The sequence below is a fragment of the Odocoileus virginianus genome, chromosome 1 (assembly GCF_023699985.2).
Source record: "Odocoileus virginianus isolate 20LAN1187 ecotype Illinois chromosome 1, Ovbor_1.2, whole genome shotgun sequence".
Lineage (NCBI taxonomy): Eukaryota > Metazoa > Chordata > Mammalia > Artiodactyla > Cervidae > Odocoileus > Odocoileus virginianus.
The window spans coordinates 6,781,186-6,801,778 of NC_069674.1; the positions used below are offsets into that span (position 1 = coordinate 6,781,186).

The window sequence follows — 20,593 nt, forward strand, 5'->3', positions numbered from 1 at the left end:
TGGGGATGCTCGGGTTAAACGCGACCCGTCTCTCCCGAAGGACGCATCCCGCAAGCCGACCGTGACTAGGGAGGGGGTGGGGGAAGCGGACCCCGAGAGGGGTGGAGGGGGCTGCAGGCTGGACCCCTTGACTTGGGTGGTGGATGGGCCGGAGGGGCCGCCAGACCCCGGCGTGCTCTCAGGTCTGTCCCCCCGCTCCCGCGCTCACCCTCGCCTTGACCCGGGAGCCACTGTACCTGTGTGACTATTTGCTGCTCTGTTTTGTTGATTTGGAGACATTCCTGACACTTAGTAGGCCCTCAGATAAATGTGTTGAATGAATGGAGCGTGAGCCCACCATTCTCCAGGTCAGAAAGGACGCAGAGGGGCTGGGGGAGAGTTGCGGACTCGGTCCGAGGGAGACGATCCCCGGCTGGGCCTCATCCCCGGTCTGGTGGACCCCTGTTAGGACAGCTTAGAGAAGGCGGGCTCGTGGGGCTAAACCTGCGGTTTGCAGGGGCCAAGGAAGCCGGGGTCCAACAGGAGGCAACGCCTGCATCCGGGAGAGCCCTTCCCCACGCCTGCGCCCCGACAGTTCTCTTCCTCTGGACTCAGAGAAAGGAAATTTCTTGCCCAGAAATCCTAGTGTTGATCCCTGTGGGTCTAACCTCCGTGGGTCTCCGCTGGCCTTGCTGCGTGTGACCTCCCAGAACTTCAGGGTACAACGTTGCCCACCTTGATCTGGCCTCCAAGGAAAGACCGCGTGGGTAGAACACCCTCAGTGACTGTCCAGCCCTTCCCTGGGCAAAGCCCCCTTCTCCACACCCAGGGAGTACTGACACAGGACCCATGTCTGTGCAGCCCACGGTCCTGAAGATCTGAAGATATCACAAGGTGTCAGGCGGTGGAAAAAGACAGGTTCAAGTTCAACATCTGCTCTCAGGATTCCTCAAGGCCACAGCGCCCCTCGGTAAGTACCTCAGCTCTGCTTGGTGCCTAGGGCCCTCCTTGCTGAGATCAGCTTCCTCCTGGTAGGTATCCCTTCTCTCAGCTCATCCCACATGCCACCCTTAGTTTCAGAATCCATAAACGTTAAAATCCCCTCACTTAAAAAAAAAAGTAATATCTCTACCCAAGAAAGATTTATTTCCTTTAGCATGTACAGGCTTGGTACCTCTTTGATTCAACCTCCCCCTTACCTGACCAGGCTAGAGCCCCAACTGTAGATTCTGGGTCAGAATTGCTTAAAGCAATTCGCCAACAGCCTATGTGCTGAATGATCCTGTTGCCAAAAATCAATTTGCAAATAGCCAGTTCTCCCAGTGACTGAGAAACCTCTTTCCTACCATTTAATTTTAGTTGTACCTCCCACCCCATGCTGACATCCACCTTGGTTTCTGTATCTGCCTTGTAAAATGATTGTGGAGAACTGTCCTAAATTTAGATCAGTGTTTATTTGGCAGTTCTGCACACAAACAAAGGGAGGAATGAAGTAGACAAAAGTCTTAAAGATTTTCAATAATTCAGATTGGTTTTTCAGCAGCTCGATGTTCAGTGGTTTAGCTTTCATACACTTTGCTTTTGGCTCTCTGGTCATTCTGTGAATTGGCTTTTGGTGAACTAGCCAGCTACAGTTTTCCCAAATAGCTAGCTTCCTATAGAGATGCTGTCTACTTCTCTTTGTGAAAACAGCCACAATCAATTTGAGTATTTAAATATTTTCTGATTTTTTGTTATTTCCTTTTCTATCTATGAGGTTATTTTAAAGTATTTTTTAGTTTCCAAATGTATAAGCCTTTAACTATGTTATATTTTTGTAACTGAGTTTTGCCTTGCGTTAAAAAAAAATGTAGTATGTGATGCTGATTTTTTAAGGATTTTCTGATATGCACTTTGTGTTCAAGTTATGCAATAAATGTTTCAAAGTGTTCTATGTTTGCTTCAAAAGAGTACATATATTTGTGTGTGTGTGTGTGTGTGTGTGTGTGTGTGTGTGAGCGTAGGGATCAAGTTAGTTCTATTACATCAAGCTTGGGTTGTGTTATTTATGTCTTCCATATCATTTTTGTTTTAACTTTTGATCTATCAATTACTGAGAAAGGTGTGTTAAAACCTCCTATCAATATTGTGCATTTGTCAATTTCTTCCTGTAATTCTGACAATTTTTCCTTTACAAATTTTGAGACTGTGTTTACAAGTTTAGAATTGTGTTTTCCTGGGAAAGTGTTTATTTTATTATTATGAATTAATTCTCTTTATCCTTAATAATATGTTTAATCTATACTCCATTTTGCCTGACTTAGTATTGCTACATTAACTTTATTTTTGATAGCATTTGTTTAATATATCTTTTTCCATCCTACTTTCAAACTTTCTGGATATTTATGTTTTAGTTGTGTGTTTTATAAGAGCATGTAGCTAGATTTTGTTGTTGTATAATCCAATATGACAATCTCTATCTTAATTGGCAAACAGTCTATTTACCTTTATTGTGTTTAGTAATATGTTTTACTTCATTTCTACCATCTTATTTCTTGCTGTCTATTGATAATGTTTTTTTCTGTGCCTTTTCTCCATTCTTTCCTTCTATTGGATTGATTAATTTTTCTTTACTCACCTTTTTTATTCTACTGATTTGAAATTTATGCCTTCCTTTTCTATGCTTTTAGAGGTTAATCTTTAAAATTTGATACACATATTTGTTTTAATATAGTCTAATTATATTTTACAGTTCACTCTCCTTCCAAACAATAGAAGGACTTTAGTATATTATGATCTATGCTGTTTAGATTTACCAACATGGTTGCTAGTATCTTCATTCACTATTTTTTCTATTCTTTTTCTTTTCTTCTGGGTTCTATATTTTTTTTCTGAGGTACAACTTTTCAGAGTTCTTATAGCAGATAGATATGTTAGAAGTAAATTATTTCAGTTAAATACCTTATTATTCTCTCAGTCTTGAATAGTATTTGAGCTAAGTAGAGAATTCTAAGTTAGTTACTCTTGTTTTTGTGCTTCATCTTTGCCACCCCATGGACTGTAACCCATCAGGCCCCTGTGTCCATGGGATTTTCCATGAGTGGGTTGCCATTTCCTCCTCTAGAGGATCTTCCTAACCCAGGGATTGAACCCATGTCTCCTGCGTCTCCTGCATTGGCAGGCAGATTCTTTGCCACTGAGCCTCTTGGGAAGCTCCAGTTACTTTTTACGCACTTAATACTTTATTTCATTGTCTTCCAACTTTCATTGCTTCTGTTGAAAAGTCTGCTGTCAGTCTAATTGTTATTCCTTCTCACAAGAATTGTCCTCTCTGCTGCTGCTAAGTCGCTTCAGTCATGTCCAACTCTGTGTGACCCCATAGATGGCAGCCCACCAGGCTCCCCTGGCCCTGGCATTCTCCAGGCTGGAACACTGGAGTGGGTTGCCGTTTCCTTCTCCAATGCATGAAAGTGAAAAGTTAAAGCAAAGCCGCTCATTCGTGTCCGACTCACAGCAACCCCATGGACTGCAGCCTACCAGGCTCCTCCGTCCATGGGATTTTCCAGCCAGGAGTACTGGAGTGGGTTGCCATTGCCTTCTCCCTGACTGCTTTTAAAATCATCCTTTGTCTGTGGTATTATGAAGTTTCTCTGCAATGTACCTAGGTATGGATTTATTTTTATTTATCTTTCTTGGAACTCCTGGTTCCTAAATCTGAGGCATTGTATTTTCATACAAGTCTGGGAAATTTTCAAACATTATATCTTTTAATAGCGCCTCTCCTCCATTATTTTTTCTCTTTGTAGAATTCATATGTGATATTTTTTGGAACTTTCAATTTTATTCTCCTTCTTAGCTACTCCTTTATGTTTTGCATTCTTTTGTACCTCTGTGCTTTGTTCTTGGTAATTTTTTCTAAGATTTCTATCCCATTTCATTCCCAGATTTCTCCTTTCTCTCTCTCGCTGTCTAAACTGCTCTAAACTATTAATTTCCATTATTGTACTTTTTATTTTAAATGCATTTCCTTCATCTCATTAAAAATAATATATTCTCATATATTCGATTCCTTATATCTTCAATAACATTAACCATACTTAATTTATAAATCTGTTTGATACTTCTGCTATCTGACATTCTTTATTTGTCTAATGATTTTCATTCATGGTAGATGGATTCCTCATGTATTTTACTATTTTGAACTGTGAACTCATTTTAATCCAGGTTTCATCAGTAGAATTCTGTGTGGTCTCTTGAAGGCATGCCCCTAAGAGTTTGTGTTTGCTTCTTCTGGGTACTCCAGAATCATTGTTACCCTGAGTGCACTTTTTATGTTAACTTTCAGCTTGGGAAGTTTCTGAACCATGCAGATACTGAAAATTCAAAGCCCTAACATACATGGGAGTAAATTTGTGGTTATGAATTTTCAGGGGAGATGCTTTCTTCCTCCTGAGAAGAGAAAGGCCCCTTGTCTTCTTGTCTGCTGTTTTGCTAATCCACCCTTTTACTAATGGTGTGGCTAGAGGGGATAAAAACCTAATTTCCTGGACTGAGATGTGTATAAGACTCAGGCAAGTAGGTGATCTCACCACAACCACCACAGACCTTCTTGCAGGATTTTAGTTCACCCTCCACCCCTATTCCTAAGAGATCTTTACTGCCATGAGAGCTCAGCAAGACCTACGAATGGATATTTGCTCCCTTTTACTTTGCATTTCTGGATATTCTGAGGTAGGAGGAGTTTTAGAGGATCAAGTCTGGCATATTGCTGGTTACCGAAGTCCTTTTATTTTTTCCCTTTTCTTTTAAATTAGCACCCTTCTTCTTTTCTCTACTTATCTTTACATTCAATTGGCCATTTCTTCATTTGATTCCCTTGTTCACCACAGATAGTTCCTGCTGATATCTGTCTCTGCTGTGTCTGGCATCAAGTAGAACACAAATCTATCTTGAGTAAGTGGATGGTTCTATGATAGCCATTGATCTTATTTCTGTAAGCTTTGTGAGGATAACGTGGGGGTCAAAGAGCCCCTGCCCCCATAGGGAAGATGGGTCAGGAGCAGTGCTGTGCTTGACCTACTAGCACCAGAGACTCACTTGTCAGCACATCTTCCCAACACCATGATCAGTGATCTTGTGTTTGTGGCTTGACATTGGATTTGGTAAGATTATTTACACCATGAAGCTGGAAAACACTGCAAATCAATGCACCCCCTCCCCTCAAGAGCTGGTTGGTAAACACCAACACAGCACTGATTTAGGGCAATGAAAACACGTAGAAAAAAGCCTATGTAGAACAAGACCAGTGGTAAGTGAAATAAGAAGTCATAGTTGGAGGAACGTATCACTCACTCTAGGCTTGTCATGTTCAGAGACAGGGTTTTAAATTACCCCAGATTTTTACCCAGATGTGAGAAGACTTGGTATCCTGAGGCCCTGGATTAGGGAAAGGAGCTGAACCTTCAATACCAGCTCCAGTTAGCAAAAGTGAAGGACAGCAGGGGGCACCTGGATTTGAACCAGGGACCTCTTGATCTGCAGTCAAATGCTCTACCCCTGAGCTATACCCCCTGATGTAAATAGAGGCCTTAGTACTACCTTTTACCTGTGTAACCACGCCCAACATTCCTATAAATTTTTGCCACAAGATGTTCACCAGGCTGGGCCTGCTCAAAGCTGCCAAGCCAGCCTCACTATAATTTTACTTCCTTGATGCGAAATAAGCAACAGGTTCCCCCTCCCTGTAACCACCTCCCTGCTCCTTCTGGAAAAGCACTGACACTAGTATTTATGACAGGAAAGGCCTTTAGGGTTGCTGGTCTATGCCCTTCACAATGGGCATCTGAACACAGAGATTCAGGATTACTGGTCTACCCAAGCACACACAGCTCCTTACAGATAAACTCAGGACCTGAATCCACTTCTCCTGACTTTGGGTTCATGACCTTATAACTAAGCCAATGAGTCTCTTATCTTCCTCTTTTCCCTATCCTCTATCAGTCAAAAAATGTAAAGGCTACAGAAGAGGAGCATTTTGATAGATTAATGATGAATTGGGACCATCAGGGGAACTAGAATGTGGGCTTAGCAGAGCACACAACGCCATGCAACTGAAGGACCACAAGGAAAAGCTAATGGGGACACCAGAATTTGACCTGTGCATGCTGCACCTTTCGGGCCAGTCCTCAGATTTCCTGTGCTAAGGAATCATCTTGGGAGCTTGTCAAACATGCAGATGTGATGTGGGGTTAGGAACAAGCTGCTTATAGAGGGTCTGGGGGATCCCACTTTGAGAAACACCTGTCACAGATCTATATCGGCTCCCTTGTGGCCACCTGCAGGACGACTTAGGTACTGAACCCCCAGGAAGGGCTGGGTTAGGAATTCTAGCATCTGCCCCAGGGTCAGACTGAGCTGGTGGGCAGAGGCAGGATGAAAGCCAAGGACCACAATCAGATTGCTCATCCTCTGAACTCTGCTCTAGACCCGTGGTTCTTAATTGTAGGGTGCGTCAAAATCACTTGGAGGACTTGTTAAAACAGGGATGTCTGGGCTTCCCCCTGAAAGTTTCTGATTAACAAATTCTCAGCTAACGCTGATGCTGGGGACCCAGGGCCACGCTTTAAGAACCGCTGCTCTAGATCCACACATCTGCGGCCAGGCCCTTTCACACTCACGGCCACACCCAGGGCACCTGTTCACCCTTGCCTCATCTTGTGTTTACTGAGCCCTGGTGCCTCCACTCCACCAAAGACCCATATCCTGGGACCCCCCACCCTTTCCTCCCATTGCCTGCTGGGAGCCCCTGGGAGGGTCTTCTTTGTCATGGATTAGCTCTCTTCCCAGTTTACCATTCAGGAATCAAAATCTAAAGAAGTTTCTGCCAATATGGGGAAAACTCATTCAAGGGAGTCAAGGAGATCCACCTCTTCCATCCAGAGCAGGCCAATTCAAGCTGAAGATCTCAGTCTGCCTCAGAAAATTTCAGCCCAGGGGGTTGTATGATTACACCTGTATTGCAGATGGGGAATCAGAGGACAGGAGAGTATCTTTGGCCCCACAAAGGCAAGTAGCTCAGGAGAGAAGGCAGCTCCAGATATCCCAGGGGTGTTATCCTTCTGGTTTGCACTTCCTTGTTTCTCTCTGGATTCATCTCCCTTCTTTCTCCTTAATTCAATGAGGTTCTGATCCAGTTAATGCTCTTAGGTTTGGCACATTTGAAATATCTTTCTTTCGTCCTCTTGCTTGAATGTCAGTTTACCTGGGTTCAGAGTTCTAGATTGAGTCTACAGTCATAGCACCCTGAGTGCACCCGATCTTGTCAGAATTCTAGATTGGAAGTTATTTTTCTTTATACCTAAATAATTTATTTTATAATGCTATAAAGTATCAGTAAAGACAACTTTATTATTCAATTGCTCTTCTCACCAAAGTATCAAATTTTAAAAAATTTTGAAATGTATGCATGGTTCATGGGTCTGGCTACACAGCTATTTAATTTTACTTATTTGTGCTTATATTTTCACTTACACAATTTTTTAAAATAACATTTTTCTAATTATGGTAAATAAAGTGCTGCACTCAGTACGTCAGCAAATCTGGAAAACTCAGCAGTGGCCACAAGACTAGAAAAGGTCAGTTTTCATTCCAATCCCAAAGAAAGGCAATGCTGAATAATACTCAAATGACCATACAGTTGTGCTCATTTCACATGAAAGCAAGGTAATGCTCAAAATCCTTCAAGCTAGGCTTCAGCAGTACATGAACCGAGAACTTCCAGATGTTGAAGCTAGATTTCTAAAAGGCAGAGGAACCAGAGATCAAATTGCCAGCATCACTGGATCATAGAAAAAACAAGAGAATTACAGAAGAACATCTACTTCTGCTTTATTGACTATGCTAAAGCCTTTGTCTGTGCAGATCACAACAAACTGTGGAAAATTCTTGAAGGGATGGGAATACCAGACCACCTTACCTATCTCCTGAGAAACCTGTATGCAGGTCAGGAAGCAACAGTTAGAGTAAAAAAACTGGCTTAAAACTCAACATTCAGAAAAGCTAAGATTTTGGCAAACAGTCCCATCACTTCATGATAAGTAGATGGGGAAAAAGTGGAAACAGTGACAGACTTTATCTCCTTGGGCTCCAAAATCACTGCAGATAGTGACTGCAGCCACAACATTAAAAGACACTTGGTCCTTGGAAGGAAAGCTATGACAAACCTAGATAGCACATTAAAAAGCAGAACATCACTTTGCCAACAAAGGTCTGTATCGTTGAAGCTATGGTTTCTTCAGTAGTCATGTATGGATGTGAGAGTCGGACCGTACAGAAGGCTGAGTGCCAAAGAATTAATGGTTTTGGATTGCTGAATTGCTGAATTGAGAGATCCTTGGACTGCAAGGAGATCAAACCAGTGAACCCTAAAGGAAATCAACGCTGAATATTCATTGAAAGGATTGATGCTGAAACTGAAGCTCCAATACCAAGCCCCCTGATGCGAAGAGCTAACGCACTGGAAAAGACCCTGGTGCTGAGAAAGATTGAGGGCATGAAGAGAAGGGGACGACAAAGGATGAGATGGTTGGATGGCATCACTGACTCAATAGACATGAGTTTGAGCAAACTCAGGGAGATGGTGAAGGACAGGGAAGCCTTTTGTGCTGCAATCCATGGGGTCGCAAAGAGTCAGACACACTTAGCGACAGAACGACTATAATAAAGCAATAAAAAGGTATAAACCCACAGGATAAAAAGTATATGGATGAGATAATTAGTTTCACACAGAAGAAAAAACACAAAACAGCTGACATAGTCTGTAGAGAAATCATCCAAGAAGTAAGTGCTTCTGTGGAAGGTGCAGGGCAGGTTGGAGACCAGAGGGTGTTACTGAGGGATGCCGTTCTACAGGTTCCCACTGGCTCAAAGAATGGATGATAATTGCTGTCAACTGCATACCTGGGTGTTATGACACAGTGAACTGGTGCTGGTTCAGCACCTAAAATGGCCTGGGGGTATAGCTCTGGGGTAGAGCATTTGACTGCAGATCAAGAGGTCCCTGGTTCAAACCCGCGTGCCCCCTGCTGATTTCCTTTCCATCTGGGGACCACACATGTGGTCACTGTAGATTAGATCTCAGTATCACCAACTTTCACCTCCACCCCCAACTCCACTTGTTGGGAGGCTTTTTAAATGAGGCCCTCTAAGGGGGCTTAGCAAACAGAACATGGAAGGAGTGAGGAGAGGCGAGGAAAGGGAGGAAAGGTCATCTTCTGACTCAGGAAATGGTTGGAAGTTTTCCTGACCCAGCGTTAGAAGCTTTGTCTTGACCCTAGGAGAGCTGTGTGTGTTTGGTCAGCTCTCCCAATTGCTATTACTATTACTATTTCTCTTTTCAAGTGAGTTAGGAAGGTCCAAGTAGCCAACTAAATTAGCAGCTGTGCCCCACAGGCTCCGGGGAAGAATCCGGATACTTTGATTTGAAAAACAACAAATAGGTACCCGACCAGCACTATCTGATCAGACACATTTTGGGGAAGATGATACTGGAAGATTCTCAAGGGCATTTTGCCTGAACATGGGCTTCCCAGGCGGTGCAAGTGCTAAAAGAACCCATCTGCCAACGCAGGAGACTAAGAGATGCAGGTTCAGTCCCTGGGATGGGAAGATCCCCTGGAGGAGGGATGGCAGCCCTCTCCAGTATTCTTGCTTGGAGAATCCCACAGACAGGAGCCTGGCGGGTTACAGTCCATGGGGTTGCAAAGAGTCAGACATGACTGAAGCGACTTAGCACACACATATGATTAGCATGCACATATGATTATCAAAGCCAGTGCCCTCGACAGGGCCAGAAGCAAGGAGGGAGAAGGTGGGAAGAAGACGTGGTGGGAAAGTCGTGCTTCTGCCCTGGGGCAGACCCCCAGGTTCTGGAAGCCACAAACACCTGGGTGACTGGCTGTGCTACGGTTCAGGATAGCACTATGGGTGGAAAAGTGCTTTTTAGATAATAATGGCTCATAGATCATTTAAACACAGATCACGAGGTCTCTGATTCATAATCCAAGGAACCCTACTGCTGTCACCTTAAAAAGTTAATAGTCTTAATTTTTATAGTAGTTTTAATTTTACAGAAAAACTGAGCAGAAAGTACAGAGAGCTCCCCTCCATCTCCTCACCTCAACTGCCCCCTCCCACGTGCCCCATTATTAAATTTGTATTAGTGGTGTTGTTGTCCAGTCGTTCAGTCATGCCTGACTCTTTGCGACCCCATGGACTGCAGCACGCCAGGCCTCCCTGTCCATCACCAATTCCCGGAGTTTGCTCAAACTCACGTCCATTGAGTCAGTGATGCCATCTAACCATATCATACTCTGTCGTCCCCTTCTCCTCCTGCCCTCAGTCTTTCCTAGCATCAGGGACTTTTCCAGTGAGTTGGCTCTTCACATCAGGTGGCCAAAGTATTGGAGTTTCAGCTTCAGCATCAGTCCTTCCAATGAATGTTCAGGACTGATTTCCTTTAGGATTGACTGGTTTGATCTTGCAGTCCAAGGGACTCTCAAGAGTCTTCTCCAACACCACAGTTCAAAAGCACCAATTCTTCAGTGCTCAGCCTTCTTTATGGTCAAACTCTCACATCCATACATGGCTACTGGAAAAACCATGGCTTTGACTAGATGGACCTTTGTTGGCGAAGTAATTTCTCTGATTCTTAGTATGCTGTCTAGGTTGGTCATAGCTTTTCTTCCAAGGAGCAAGATTCTTTTAATTTCATGACTTCAGTCACCACCTGCAGTGATTTTGGAGCCCAAGAAAATAAAGTCTGTCACTGTTTCCATTGTTTCCCCATCTATTTGCCATGAAGTGATGGGACTGGATGCCATGATCTTAGTTTTTTGAAAGTTGAGTTTTAAGCCAGCTTTTTCACTCTTCTCTTTCACCCTCATCAAGAGGTTCTTTAGTTCCTCTTCATGCCATAAGGGTGGTGTCATCTGTGTATCTGAGATTATTGACATTTCTCCCAGCAATCTTGATTCCAGCTTTTACCTCATCCAGCCTGGCATTTCACATGATGTCCTCTGCATAGAAGTCAAATAAGCAGGGTGACAATATACAGCCTTGACGTACTCCTGTCTCAATTTGGAACCAGTCCATTGTTCCATGTGTGGTTCTAACTGTTGCTTTTTGACCTGCATACAGTTTCTCAGGAGACAGGTAAGGTGGTCTGATATTCCCATCTCTCAAAGAGTTTTATACAGTTGTGATCTACACAGTTAAATGCTTTAGCATAGTCAATGAAGCACAGGTAGATGTTTTTCTGGAATTCTCTTGCTTTTTCTATGATACAGCAGATGTTGGCAATTTGATCTCTGGTTGCTCTGCCTTTTCTAAAACCAGCTTGAACATTTGGAATTTCTTGGTTCATGTACTGTTGAAGCCTGACTTGGAGAATTTTGAGCATTACTTTGCTAGCATGTGAAATGAGTGCAATTGTGCGGTAGTTTGAACATTCTTTGGCATTGCCTTTCTTTGGGATTGGAATGAAAACTGACCTTTTCCAGTCCTGTGGCCACTGCCGAGTTTTCCAAATTTGCTGGCATATTGAGTGCAGCACTTCCACAGCATCATCTTTTAGGATTTGAATTAGTTCTGATGGAATTCCATCACGCACTCTAGCTTTGTTCCTAGTGATTCTTCCTAAGGCCCACTTGACTTCACATTCCAGGATGTCTGCCTCTAGGTGAGTGATCACACCATCATGGTTATCTGGGTCATGAAGATCTTTTTTGTATAGATGTTTTTCTGGAATTCTCTTGCTTTTTCTATGATACAGCAGATGTTGGCAATTTGATCTCTGGTTCCTCTGCCTTTTCTAACACCAGCTTGAACATTTGGAACTTCTTGGTTCATGTACTGTTGAAACCTGACTTAGAGAATTTTGAGCATTACTTTGCTAGCATGTCTCTGATCATGAAATTAAAAGACACTTGCTTCTTAGAAGAAAAGTTATGACCAACCTAGACAGCATATTAAAAAGCAGAGACATTACTTTGCCAACACAGGTCCATCTAGTCAAAGCTATGGTTTTTCCAGTAGTCATGTATGGATGTGAGAGTTGGACCATAAAGAAGGCTGAGCACTGAAGAACTGGTGCTTTTGAACTGTGGTGTTGGAGAAGACTCTTGAGAGTCCCTTGGACTGCAAGATCAAACCAGTCCATCCTAAAGGAAATCAGTCCTGAACATTCATTGGAAGGACTGATGCTGAAGCTGAAACTCCAGTAATTTGGCCCCCTGATGCAAAGAGCTGGTTCACTGGAAAAGGCCCTGATGCTGGGAAAGATTGAAAGCAGGAGGAGAAGGGGAGGACAGAGTATGATATGGTTGGATGGCATCACTGACTCAATGGACATGAGTTTGAGTAATCTCTTGGAGTTGGTGATGGACAGGGAGGTCTGGCGTGCTGCAGTCCACCGGGTCACAAAGAGTTTGACACGACTGAGTGACTGAACTGAACGCCTGGTCTTAGCTTCCCCTACTGTGCTCCCCAGGGGATCTTGACACCACCTCTCCGGGAGTCTCCCCTGGGTTCAGCCCCTAGGACACCCCCTAGGCGGGAACCAGGCAGGGAGAGCAGGAGTGTGCGATGGAGGGTCAAGGAAGGAAAGAAGGTCAGGCAAGGAAGGAGGCTGAGGCCTGGAGGATGGCGCAGAGCAGGGGCGGGGGCGGAGGAGCTAGGGGAGAAGGGAAGGGAGGAAGGACGCGGAGGGGGCAGGGTTCAACCCTGAAAGCCCTAGTTCTCAAGCACGGTGCCTCCCTCCCCGCTGCCTGCAGTGCTGGTTGGAACTAGAATGGACAGGTACCTCTTAGACAGGGGCGGGGCCTCTGGGCTGGACAGGTGGACTCGTGGCCCAGGAATGGCCTCCAGTGGTGGCTTTGCCAGTTTCTGAGGCAGTGAGGAATGAATAGAATTTACAGTAGCTGTGGAATGCTTGGGTGTGGTAACGCACTTGAAGTAAGGTAATGAGAGTCCATTGTGAGCCAAGGGGGTATAGCTCAGGGGTAGAGCATTTGACTGCAGATCAAGAGGTCCCCGGTTCAAATCCGGGTGCCCCCTGGAAGCTTGTTTTATTGCCAAATGGCTTCCCTGACAACACATCTGTCATAACCCCGCCAGGGCTTTTCCCCAGAACTTGTTGTGTTTTCAAGTGTCTTCTCTCCTGTGTCAGAGTGAAGTCAGGTAGACTGACCTATTGGCTGTAATTCACCTCTACCCTTTCCACCCCTGTTGTTTTGTGACCTGTCTTTGCTGCAGAAGCCAGTGAGCTCTGCGTCCCTTTGCTCTGGGCTCTGCTGCAGGTATCAGTCTAGGCCAGTCAGGAGACAGAAACTGCACAGTAATTTAAACAGGGACGTTTACAATAAAGAATGATTGTGCTATGAAGGGGGAATAACTATAAAGGTGCAAAAGTGAAAGAAAGTGAATTTGCTCAGTTGTGTCCAACCATGGGATTTTCCAGGCAAGTGTCCTAGAGTGCGTTGCCATTTCCTTCTCCAGGGGATCTTCCTGACCCAGGGATCAAACCTGGGTCTCCCACATATGCGGGCAAACACTTTATCATCTAAGCCACCAGGGAAGCCCCATAAAAGTACAAAGAAAATCCTAAAGGTATCCCTGGGTTGAAGTGCTCAGCCAAGGGCAAATTTGGAAGGGGAACCCTTCATCAAAGCTAGGATTCAGACCTCATTGAGGAAGGTGGAACTGTGGCCCGCTCACCAGGTTGCCCCAACCAGACCGGCTTATGGTTTCCAGGCAAGCAGGAAGCAGCCTTGGGGGACACAGGTAAGCCGTGTGGAGGTGTGAGGCCTGAAGTGTGCAGTGTCCACACTGGAGGATGTGAAACCAGACCTCTGGGCAGAGGCAAGTCGAGGCTGGCAGGCAGGTGCATGGGGTGGTGGGGGGTGCGGGTGGCTGGCAGGTACAGGAGTGGTCACCCGCCCAGCTGGGGCTGCAAGGTCACCAAGTGATTCGCCCTCTGGGTATGTACCTGGGCAGAGCATCACCGGGTGTCCTTACACACCCGCACCACTGCCCAACTTGCAACAGGAGGGCCAGGGGCAGACACCTGCAGCAGGACCTAGGCCGAGGACCCCTTTCTCCTGCAGTGTCCCTCCTGCGCCTTCTACTGACGGCTGTTAATACTGTGCTCTCTTATGGGAGAAACACTTAAAGAACCCAGTCCATTATCCCACAGCAGGTATGGAAGGGTGAATTTGGAGCTGAGCGGCAATAAATTGAAAACTGGCACACCATGTGACTTGTTTCGGCCAACAGGATGTGGGTAGATATGATGCAAGCAGCACCCTGCGGTGTCCTTGCAAGGTTGGGTCTGCCCTCTGGCACTCCCGCCCTCGGCCTGAGCCGGGCTTACCATGCAAGCGTCTCTCCTTCGGCCAGGCCACTGAATGAGCACACAAGACCCAGCCCTGAGCCCCGCTCCCTGAGAGGCACCCAGGCCGGCTGGCCCACAGCTTGAAGCCCGCTCACCCAGCCCAGCCCAGCCTAGACTAGCTGATTCCTGCAAACCCATGGATGCGGCAATAAATGCAGCATTATTGTGAATAAGACTGGCCAGCACTGAAATCGGTGTCTCCAAGGAGGCTCTGGCTCTACCCAAAGGTAGAAGGGCACGTGGTGGTTTCTTCTGCATACTCATATCTGCTTCCTATCTTGTCCGGTCTGTGAATGTAGGTGTTTATTGCAGTAAGTCTACTGCAAGTGGTCGACCACTGCAAGCCTACATTGTCCTGTCACTGGATTCAGGCTGTGTGAGGGGTGGATAACTTGTCATAGGTTTCCAGGTGGCTCACCTGGACCTAATGTAGATCCTGAATTTTGTCTGATTGAATGAGACTTTGAGACTTGGGATAAAGTTGAGTATATTTTGCGTGTGGTAGAGCTGTAAATAATTATGACCGAGAGGGCAAATCATGGTAGATTAAACTTTTCCCCGCCTTGTTCATTTATTCTGTCTGTGCCCTTTGCCACAAGGCTTTTCAGATCCTCATGTTTAGAAGGAGGTATAATTCCCCGCACTTGATTCAGGGCTTGGTCCTGTGACTTGTTTTGACTGATGGGATGTTAGCACATGTGATTCAAGCAGAGGCTTGTGATCTGCTTGCATCGTCAGACTTGACTTTCTGCATTTTTGCAAAAAGAGAAAGCTTCCCCTGCTAGCTGCTACTCCTCTAACTGGGACTCTGGAATGACAGACAGGGAGCAAACCCGAGCCCAGTTCACAGAGAGAACCCGAGCACAGATGGACCCACAGCTTGAAGCAGGGCCACCAGTTAAAGTCCAGCTGAGATCCATCATTGTTTGGCATCTGTGCTGCTGCCCTATGAACCTGAAAATAAATGCTTATTGTTGCATGAATCAGAATCCTGGGATTATTTGTCTTGAAGCATTACCATGGGCATCGCTGACTGATACAACTATGGTTCTTACAGTCTTCTCTCCCCCACTTCAATGCTCACCAGGTTTGCTGAGTGAGGGGAGAGGATGAGACTTCAGTTTTTGAAGAAATTCGGTTTGTGGCTAGAGGGTGGAAAAGTGTCTATTAGACAAGTGTGGATTCTCTGGGGAATGGGAAAAAGATGAACTCATGGACAGAAGTCAGTCTCTACTCAGTTTGTGGTGGGTCCAATGTCCACAGTCTGATTGGGAATGAACAAAGTTTATAGCACACTATGGAACTATTTGGTGTGGCAACACAAGTGAAATAAGCTTTGGAGGCCCTTCATCTAGGTAAGGGGGTATAGCTCAGGGGTAGAGCATTTGACTGCAGATCAAGAGGTCCCTGGTTCAAATCCGGGTGCCCCCTACTGGTAGCTTTCCTTATTACCAGACACAGATAGATGACCCTATTTAGCGTTTTTCACCACTGTCCCACGAGTCACCATCGTCACCACTGTCCCATGGTCCTTGTCAGCTTCCTTGTGTTCTCTGACACAGATCATGATGTACCTGTGTAGACGCTTCAGTCATGTTCGACTGTGCGATCCCATGGGCTGTAGCCCACCAGGCTCCTCATAGTTCTGTCTTTAATGATCTGTGTGTGTTTCACTTCCTAATGAGTTCCTCTTCTTTAAAATTTACATTGTGGAGAACACACTGAACCACAGGTTACCCAGCTTGACTGCACTGGAACTACTTAGGGACATTATTAAAAATACAGATTAATCCACGAACCTGTGGACACCTTATCTTCAACAAAGGAGGCAAGAATGTACAATGGAAAAAAGACAACCTCTTTAACAAGTGGTACTGGGAAAACTGGTCAACCACTTGTAAAAGAATGAAACTAGAACACTTTCTAACACCATACACAAAAATAAACTCAAAATGGATTAAAGATCTAAATGTAAGACCAGAAACTATAAAACTCCTAGAGGAGAACATAGGCAAAACCCTCTCTGACATAAATCACAGCAGGATCCTCTATGACCCACCTCCCAGAATATTGGAAATAAAAGCAAAAATAAACAAATGGGACCTAATGAAACTTAAAAGCTCTTGCACAACAAAGGAAACTATAAGCAAGGTGAAAAGACTGCCCTCAGAATGGGAGAAAATAATAGCAAATGAAGCAACAAAGGATTAATCTCAAAAATATACAAGCAACGCCTGCAGCTCAATTCCAGAAAAATAAATGACCCAATCAAAAAATGGGCCAAAGAACTAAACAGACATTTCTCCAAAGAAGACATACAGATGGCTAACAAACACATGAAAAGATGCTCAACATCACTCATTATCAGAGAAATGCAAATCAAAACCACAATGAGGTACCATTTCACGCCAGTCAGGATGGCTGCTATCCAAAAGTCTATAAGCAATAAATGCTGGAGAGGGTGTGGAGAAAAGGGAACCCTCTTACACTGTTGGTGGGAATGCAAACTAGTACAGCCACTATGGAGAACAGTGTGGAGATTTCTTAAAAAACTGGAAACAGAACTACCATATGACCCAGCAATCCCACTCCTGGGCATACACACTGAGGAAACCAGATCTGAAAGAGACACGTGCACCCCAATGTTCATCACAGCACTGTTTATAATAGCCAGGACATGGAAGCAACCCAGATGCCCATCAGCAGACGAATGGATGAGGAAGCTGTGGTACATATACACCATGGAATATTACTAAGCCATTAAAAAGAATTCATTTGAATCAGTTCTAATGAGATGGATGAAACTGGAGCCCATCATACAGAGTGAAGTAAGCCAGAAAGATAAAGACCAATACAGTAGTCTAACACATATATATGGAATTTAGAAAGATGGTAACGATAACCCTATATGCAAAATAGAAAAAAAGACACAGATGTACAGAACAGACTTTTGGACTCTGTGGGAGAAGGCGAGGGTGGGATGTTTTGAGAGAACAGCATCGAAACATGTATATTATCAAGGGTGAAACAGATCACCAGCCCAGGTTGGATGCATGAGACAAGTGCTCGGGCCTGGTGCACTGGGAAGACCCAGAGGGATCGGGTAGAGAGGGAGGTGGGAGGGGGGATAGGGATGGGGAATACATGTAAATCCATGGCTGATTCATGTCAATGTATGACAACTACCACTACAATATTGTAAAGTAATTAGCCTCCAACTAATAAAAATAAATGGAAAAAAAATACAGATTAGCAGGAGGAAGGGGCAATATAGGGTAGGGGATTAAGAGGTACAAACTATTCAGTTATAAAATAAGCTACAAAGAAGATATTGTACAACACAGGGAATATAACCAATATTTTATAATAACTGTAAATGGAGTATGACTTTAAAAATTGTGAATCACTACATTGTACCATTGTACACCTGTAACATATTGTATTGTACAACTCTACTTCAATAAAAAAAATAAAACTAAAAATTTTTGAAATACAGATTAGCCCCAGAAATCCTGACTTAGTAGAACTAATGAGGGGCATGTGAGCTTTGTTTTGAGGAAGGACACACTCCCCTGCTAACCTTTACCCCAAAATCCAGTGATTCTAAGTGGCTAGAAGATTGTTTTGAAACTTGTGTGTGCATGCTAAATCATTCAATCACGTCCAACTCTCTGTGACCCTGTGTGTAGCCCGCCAGGCTCCTCTGTCCCTGGGATTCTCCAGGCAAGAACACTGGAGGGGTTCATGCCTTCCTCCAGGGGCCCTTCCTGACCCACGACTCGAACCCGTGTCTCCTGCGGCTCCTGCATTGCAGTCGGATTTCTGCCGGGCCACCGGGGACGCCCTTTGGAGCTTACAAGCCTGTATGATGCTAAACAACCTCTGGTGGCAAACCTCAAGGGTCCAGCTGGTGCCTTCAGCCCAGGACTGAGGGAGGACAGAGTGCAGGGCTGCAGGCATAGACCACGGCCAGGTGTGCAGAGGTGGGAGGATGTGGGACAGGTGAGGAGGGCACAGGCACGGTAGAGTGGTGACAGGTTACAGTGGCACAACACTGCCAGGTGGGGAGAAGGCAACGGCACCCCACTCCAGTACTCTTGCCTGGAAAATCCCATGGATGGAGGAGCCTGGTAGGCTACAGTCCATGGGGTCTCAAAGAGTCGGACACGACTGAGCGACTTCACTTTCACTTTTCACTTTCATGCACTGGAGAAGGAAATGGCAACCCACTCCAGTGTTCTTGCCTGGAGAATCCCAGGGACAGAGGAGCCTGGTGGGCTGCCGTCTATGGGGTGGCACAGGGTCGGACACGACTGAAGCGACTCGGCAGCAGCAGCAGCAGTGCCAGGTGGGCTAACTGCCCATAAGTAGTAACTCAGCTACCTTCATTAAAGTTCAGAATTGAAACAGGCTTATAGGCACCACCGGTGTGTCTTGAGTAAAACATCTGATTGATGATTCAGAAGATCCTTGTTTATAGACAGATGAGTTGCTTCCTTTTCCATTTTACCCCAGGCTTTCAACCCTTTTCCATGTTTCGAGGATTCCCTATTGTGTGAGCGTGAACTCTGGTGGAAGAAATGGCTCTGCTGACAGCTGCAGAAGCCAAAATTAAGGCTATTTCCTCTCTCTGTCTTCCTGGCATCGCTGACTCACATGATATCCGTAGACTGAGTGACACAAATCCCAGGGTTGGCAGAGCCCGAGCACCGTCCAGTAGCGCCCTAACCAGTGTGAGTTGCCAGCAAGCTGACTGGATTCCTTCCCTTGGACCATCCCTGGTTCATGAACCCATGTCTCCAACCTTCCTTCGGTGACATGAGCTCTCCAACATCAGACAATGTTTATCGGTTTCTCTTTCTGTAACACTGTGCCTAGGGTAATGCAACAGTTGGAGTGGGTTGCAGACAAAAGACTTTAAAGAAAAATAGGGCAGATGTAGGACTGGTTTTCTGTCCTAACTGGGATTGAAGAAAATGGAAATCCAGTTGATTCTTCAGGGCCAAGAAACTAGGAGCCCAAGGCTGTCATTGGTAAACTAGCTGAGTAATTGATCACACAGATGCAACTGACCGTCTGGATTTGAGGCTGGTAATTCATCTGGAAGGCATTTAATGGCTGTTTATAACTGGCATCCATTCTGATTGGTCAGTGTCTGTGGTTGCGGTTGAAGGTTTTGAGTATCACCTCTTCCTGGACCAAACTTTTAAAGACCAGCTGTTGTTCTGAGAATGGTATGAAGGGCTGAGTCTGAAGGCTTTGGGAAGCTCAAAGACACATGATGGAAAGCTCAAATGTCTACATTCTCTTCTCTGACTCAGGTGGAGATGGTCAGTCTTCCCAATGACTGTACTGAAAAACTCAGGTTGTGCTGCTAAATGATAGAGACTGCTGAAAAATGAAGGCACAGTTGTCAGATTACAATCCTAGTTGGGTTCATTGTTTTCCCCGTTTCTGGTATCAATTGCCACTTCAGTGATGGCCACTCCCGCAAAGTTTCAGAGACTGTCAGGACAACTTATGCTTGAAACACAAGTTACTGCATCTTGCCCTCACCTTAGGTTTTATTGGGAGTGTTTCCTGCTCCTCAAGTAATGGTGGCGAGGATGTTAAAATACTTAGACCCAAATGTCTCCCTGAGTAGTTGTGTAGAAGCAGTGGTTACTAGTTGCCAAGTTCTACATCTATGTACATATGTTTTTATATTTGTAGTAATCCCAAAGCTTTTTTAAAAAAATATTTAACTCGTACACACACACACACACACACACACACACACAACTTTGACATCTCCCATTTGAATGTCTGTGGTAGCTTAGACTTTCTGTTTCTCAACCAATAACATCTAATAATAAACTGAGTTTTGTAATAAGAGAAGGGCTTCCCAGGTGACTCGGTGGTAAAGAATCTGCCTGCATTGTAAGAGATGTGGGTTCGATCCTGGGGTGGAGAAGATCCCCTGGAGTAGAAAATGGCAACCCACCCCAGTATTTTTGCCTGGGAAATCCCATGACAGAGTCAGACACGACTTGGCAACTAAACCACAACAGTAAAAGAAAGCGCCTTGGTACTGAGTTCAAAGGGATATTTGGCAGAAGCAAAAAGTGCAGACTAGGAAAGCACTGATCTCCCAATTTCTCTATCCTCTCACATGTCCAGTTGTGACAACAACTATTCCAGTACTGC

General features: G+C 45.0%; 1 protein-coding gene and 3 non-coding genes across 4 annotated transcripts in view; 3 read left to right on the plus strand and 1 right to left on the minus strand.

The window, feature by feature from the left end:
* The first annotated feature begins 109 nt into the window (after positions 1-109).
* The window catches only part of ZNF746 (zinc finger protein 746), a 74,131-nt gene continuing 53,647 nt past the window's right edge, over positions 110-20,593 (plus strand). Inside the window, exon 1 of the mRNA XM_070459314.1 lies at positions 110-949. The gene's annotated coding sequence lies outside the window, so the exon portion shown is untranslated. The remainder of the gene's footprint in view (positions 950-20,593) is intronic.
* On the minus strand, positions 5,458-5,529 carry TRNAC-GCA (transfer RNA cysteine (anticodon GCA)). The gene has a single exon. It is a non-coding gene; the product is annotated as a tRNA-Cys (tRNA).
* TRNAC-GCA (transfer RNA cysteine (anticodon GCA)) lies at positions 13,000-13,071 on the plus strand. The gene has a single exon. It is a non-coding gene; the product is annotated as a tRNA-Cys (tRNA).
* Positions 15,767-15,838, plus strand: TRNAC-GCA (transfer RNA cysteine (anticodon GCA)). The gene has a single exon. It is a non-coding gene; the product is annotated as a tRNA-Cys (tRNA).